Raw genomic sequence first — 6,278 nt, 5'->3', positions numbered from 1 at the left:
TTTTGATTTATGTTTTAATGCAGAGTTCTTTATTTATTTTTAGGTTGCTACATGAAATAGAATACCGAATGAAAGAGATCTATGTGTGGCATGAGATAATAAAAGACATATGCCAATATAAATGCCATGTTAAATGATGCTACTTTTCATATTTTAAATACTTTCATGAAGAGGTTCATTGGATATTTCAATCCATTTCGTAACTCTGTTCTGAAATTACTCTGGGTGCCAGCATAAATAAAGGGGTTGATGCAGGAACTTAATAACTGAAGCATAAATCCAGCTTCTTGGATGATAAATGTCGAATTGCTGAAATTGGAAACTGAAGTGTAAATAACATTTGCAAATCAGACATATGGGATCCATATAAAACGTCACAAATATAACAGGGCAGAACTACCCGAGATAGTGAAGAGTAAGACAATGGACTTCCTCTGCTTCACCATCTCTGGATCACTCTGACTCTCTGCATTGCTCCAGACCGGATTCTCTCGCAGGACCGATTCGTGGCTAGAATGTGGCTGACTGTAAGAGCATTGAGAAGTATAATCAGAATAAATGGAAGTTGAGGTGTGAAAATAAATACAATCCAGTCATATGCAGCCCATGCAGATGATGTATAAACACTTATTTTTATGCTGCAGAACCAGGGCGTGTTGTTAATCATGTACATCGGTTCATATTGAAAATAGAAGAAGGCATTTTTTATACATGTAACAGCAGAGATAATTCCTATGTTCCATGCTGCCATTTTCTCAGTGGAATATGTTATTTTTAACTTCTGGCAAGAAATGGCCACAAATCGGTCAAATGTGAAAGCGACTGTTAACCAGGCAGTAGCATCATGGGCTGCATAATTTCAGGCAGAACGTAGACTTCACAGTGGTGTGATAGATAGGAAACTTAAAGGAAAATAAATTCCAGCAGTCCTGTTTAGTATAACAACTGTAACCACCACCAAGAGATCTGCCACCACGATGGACACCAGATAACAATTGATGCATTAAGAGAGACCACATCTTCTTTGTGACAGGATCACAATCACTACCACGTTAGCTGTAGTAGAGGGAAAGAGAAGGGGAGAGAGGATACGAAGCACATCTGTTTATAAGGCCACAGTGAATTCAGGCAAATTATTTCTTCTACCTGTAATTTAGTTATCGATGCAACAGAATTCTAGTGTAACTTCAATATTTGAGGTTTAATTATAGCCTTCAATGATTCATTACATTTTATTAAATTGGTTTTCCATTTTGAATGTTCATTCGTTTTATAAATGAGCTGGGCTAATTAGGTAGCAATGTAATATAATGGGATCCCAAGTAGAGAAAATAAGGAAATGGCACATTTCAAATGGGAATAAAATAAAACAACAATGAAGTAGACATTAAATGGGATAAGTAACAATGTCATCGTAGTCATTGACATGAACAGGGGCACAGCCTGTATCTGATAACCAAATCTAAATCGATACTTTCAAGAATCCAATACACATTTCAAGCAAGAGAGAGTAAACTGGCTCAAAAATTACAAGACATTTGTCAGGAGAGAGAGGAGCTAGAGGATTAGTTTGTAGACATTGCCAAAGCAATTTTCTTTTTGTGGAATGCAATGGTGAGACGAGACTCTTCACATGACCATGCACCAGCATTTCATTGTCGAGTTATAGAGTCATTGAGGTCAACAGAAGAAAAAAGGCCCCTCGCCCATTGAGTTTTTACGAGTCATAAACAATCACATTTTCCATTACTTCACTTGCAGCCTTTTATGGCCTGGCATCGCAAGTGTACATCTAAATACTTCTTATATGTTTATGAGACGTTATGCATGTAACGCCATGACAGGAAATGAAATTCAAATTCCAACTGCCAATCAAAATAATGAAAATATTCAGATCACTTTAAATCTCCTTGTTTTAAATCAAGACCACCAACCCATCTTTTACTTATATTTCCATGAAGGGGAAACATTTCTTTCTACTTAGCCTGTCTGTGCCCTCATGGTTGTATATATTTCAACATTGTCCGCGAATTGAAGACAAGCAATCCCATCTGTCCAATCTCTCTTTATAATTAAAACTCCAGCCCAGACAGCATCCTGGTAAATGATCTTTCTACCTCTTTCAGTGCAATCACATCCTTCCTATAACATTGACTCGAGACTGCATACAATGCTCTGGATGTTAACATAGCAGAGTTTTATACAGTTCTAGCGTCCCTCATCCCTCGCCCTGCCACAGTTAAAGTGTATTCCTTGTAGATATTCCAAATGACTGAGTCAGATTAGGAGAATGTGTCTCTTAATTTGCAGCACCTCATTCTGTATCATATTCCACGACAAGCACCAATGATCATGTTTCTCATGATGTGGTCAATTGAAAATCAGAAGCTTCTAAAGTTGATGAAAATAAATATTAAGAGAGATTGAAAAGTGTTGCTGGTGCAGATTTTCTGCACTCCATGCGATAATCACATTCATCATTCGAATCGTCCGAGACTTTGCCAGCTGGTTAGAACACTGTGATGAATAAAAATTGATTTACCCACAGTATTCTGCAAATAATGCATCAGAAATGAATTGGTGTTCTGTGGTGATACCAGTAACTAGGAGAAATTATACAATTTGGTGATAAAATGGAACGTGGCGAATGAATCTTGTGCACCATAAAGTTGACAAGTACTTGAGGTCACCCGGGATGCAATGCTGTAAAAGGCCAGCCGCGGGGGGTGTGTGGGGTTGGGGGGGGGGTGGTGGGGGCGGGGCGGTGCACTTCTGGTATTCTGCACTTCTGATATTTACCGAGGTTCCTTGGACTGCTCCTTCCAAACTCACGACAAATACCAGGAAGGAGGACGAGGTAACACCAACACCCAGTTCTTCTGTCAGCCATTGTATCAAATTTCCTTCATTGCTACTCTGTCAAAGCCCCAGAACTGCCTTTCGCACACTATTGTGGAACTACCGATAGCAAATATGTTGCAGTGGTTCACTGAGCCAGTTCGAACCCACCTTGTCAAGGGCAACGAACTGTGGACATAAAATGCTTGCTCAGCCAGGAATGACCTGTGAGACATATTTTGATAACGGGGAGAAGTCAGAGCACTGATACCACGAATCTATGTCAACAAACTGAAGAAATCACAAAATAATAATTCAGAATAAAAACGTTGAAAGTAAAACGATCCTGTCAGAGAAGTCATATTATTTCAACAAAGTGTCTGACACTGCTGATCTTTGAAATTCAAATCCAGTAAATGGGAAGAATCATATTTGCAATGGTAGCACCGCTCCTGGGAAAGTGAGAGAATTAATTTGTCTGATCCGTTTTTCATGCAGCTACAAACGAACTGCAACGATTTACCAGGAACTCCGACTGCTGCAAGGACAGGATAATAAACATTAAACAGTGGACCTGTCAGTATTGCGTGCATCTCTATTAGAAACTCTGATCGGCTCTGCATTTCACTGAAAGAAGATAATATTTATGTGTGGTTCTGTGCTCCAGGGAGATAATTACTTTTTTCAATGTTGTACATTAATTTGGTTGTAGCAAACAGTATTTCAGCTGTTGCTCAGATGAGGTTTGTATTTTGTCAAAAATAACACGTTTCACCTGGCTGTTTTGAAATACACACAGACTGAAGAATGATCCCAGTCATATTTCTCTATTTTATAAAAAAAAGAACTATGGGTATTCGTTCAGGCCAAAGTTTACCTCTGATTCTTTTCTCCCCACAGAAAATGCAGGCAACCTTGTCACTCTATATCAATATTCGGTCAGGGTCAAGATGTCACACGACACCAGGTTATAGTCCAACAAGTTTATTTCAAAACACAAGCTTTCCAAGCGCTGCTCCTTTGTCCGGTGGAGTGTGTCGATCCAAAGAAGTAGTAGCGCTGACGAAAGCTTGCGATTTCAAATGAACCTGTTGGATGGCAACCTGGTGTCATGTGACTTCTGACCTTGTCCACGCTCAGTCCACACTGCACCACCGCATCACGGCCATTATTCGTTCAAGATGATCATTACCCATATGGGAGGTGATTTGAAACAGGTTCAAATCGTGAAGTCCGATCAATTATATTCCGTGTGGACATTGCAGTGAAGCTTTGTCATCTTAGTTGTGCTCGGGTCCATTTCTTCCCAAGTACCTCAGTCAGCTCGTTGCCATTTTGAGACCAGTGCGTGAAGAGGTCCAGCGTAGAACAGTTGTATTCGGTGTCAAAATGTTATGTTTAACATCTGTACATGCAGGGGAAACAAAAATAAACTGGCACACTTTCGGGGAGAAATATTCCGTGTGTTTATTCCAAGATAAGATTAGCCCCACACATTTCGATACACTTGACCCCTCTAGGCTTCAGCATGGCTAAATCCATAGTCAGGGCCTGTTTAATCGCGGTATGTACTGTGTTGCCAAATCCGGGTCCAGTTCATAGCACTTTCATGCATCAGCGACATTGAGCCCGACTTTGGTTACTTTCGGTGTGGATAAATTCGATCCAGAAATCTGATGTCGCTGTTAACTTAGATATTCAGGACAGTTACACCTACAGAGGGAAATGCAAGTTCAGTAATGTTCAGAGACAGCAAGAACTGCCGATACTGGACTGAGAGATAGCACAGTGGGGAGCTGGTGGAATGCACAGGAACAGGCAGCATCAGAGGAGCAAGGAAGTTGAGGTTTTGTGTCGGGACACTTTTTTCTGAATTTCTGAAGATGTCAAATTTCCTGCTCCTCCAAGCATTGTGCGGGAATGATGGGCGGTGCTGGAGGTAACACAGTGTGGATGAACACAGCAGGCCAGGCAGCATCAGAGGAACAGGGAAGCTGACGTTTCGGGCAAGGACCCCTTCCCAAAACGTCATTTTTCATGCCCCTCTCTGATGCTTCCTGGCCTTCGGTAATGTCCACTAAGTTTTTAACGCGCAGTTCGGGTCAATTACATTCAGTGTGGTTTTAATCAGTTCAGAACAAGCACATTCAGCGATGATCAATCTATCACAGAGCAGCTAAACGCCTGTGTACTTGTCCGGTCTGACTTGCGCATTTTTCAAGTTGACAGGATTCGATTTAGTAGGATGACTCTCAACAGGATTTTTAGTTCAGTTCAATGCGGCTGCTGTCATTTGTGCAGACAGAAATCCCAATTAGAGCAGAAGCTCGCCAGCCGGCTGGTCAAGCCTTCTCCATAATTTCGTCTATAATGGATGGTCTGATTATTCACATTCTCTTCAATCCTAATTAATCTCGACATAACCGTATCAAGAATATGTGTCTCTCTCTCCTTAACATATTCGAGTACCCTGCTTTAAACATCTAATTCAGAAATGTTACAAAGCATCATGACCGTTTCAGAGAAAGGGAAACCCCCTTTGGCTGTGTGTCATCCAAGCATTTCCATCAGAATCTCAACTCAACAGCAGTTGATAGCATGACTTCACATCTTGTGCAATGTAAGAACTCCCAAATGCACTGCTGCTCCTCTTCATGGCGCAACCAAATTGCACTTTGCAGAATAAAATGGGGAGGATTTCTCATTCAGTTGTGAGCAATGGGAGGCTGTAACTCTTTCCAAACGACCTGTAAGTGGTCTGATGGTTTGAAATTTGAAAATGAGTTCATGGACTTGATCGTGATACATATGCTTACATTCTAACCATTAGTAATACCCTGCAAAGTTACAAACGAAAAGTGTCTGCTGATATTGACATTGACAAGTGATGTTATTATATACCATCACAATCTTTGCTGGTGAAATAATTCAAGATGTTCACAATTCTTCTTTCCAAAGAAAGTCAATGCTTGAATGACCTAATTGTCCTACCTATTGTTTTGCATTGCCGTATCAAAGAACCAGTTACTCTGCATGGGCCCTATCCAAACTTGAATTTCTGAAGAAGGGTCTAGGTCCGAAACGTCAGCCTTCCTGCTCCTCTGATGCTGCTTGGCCTGCTGTGTTCATCCAGCTCTACACCTTGTTATCTTTCATTTCATTAAATGTTGCCCATTATTATTCTAAAACTAAGGCCATGCATTGAAGATGAAGGGTGAAAGTTGAAAGGAGATGTGAGAGAGAAGTCTTTTTTTAAATACAGGGAGTAGTGGCAGTCTGAAAACCCATGCCAGGGGCAGTGTTGGCGGCAGATATGAAAGGACATTTATGGTTTTTCACATAAGCACATGAAAATGCAAGGTATGGAGGGGCATGGACAGAGGGCAGGCAGAAGTGTTCAGTTTAATTTGTCGTCATGTTTGGCACAATATTGTGGGCCG

This window comes from Stegostoma tigrinum, chromosome 43 (assembly GCF_030684315.1).
Source record: "Stegostoma tigrinum isolate sSteTig4 chromosome 43, sSteTig4.hap1, whole genome shotgun sequence".
NCBI lineage: Eukaryota > Metazoa > Chordata > Chondrichthyes > Orectolobiformes > Stegostomatidae > Stegostoma > Stegostoma tigrinum.
This window is presented reverse-complemented; position numbering follows the sequence as displayed.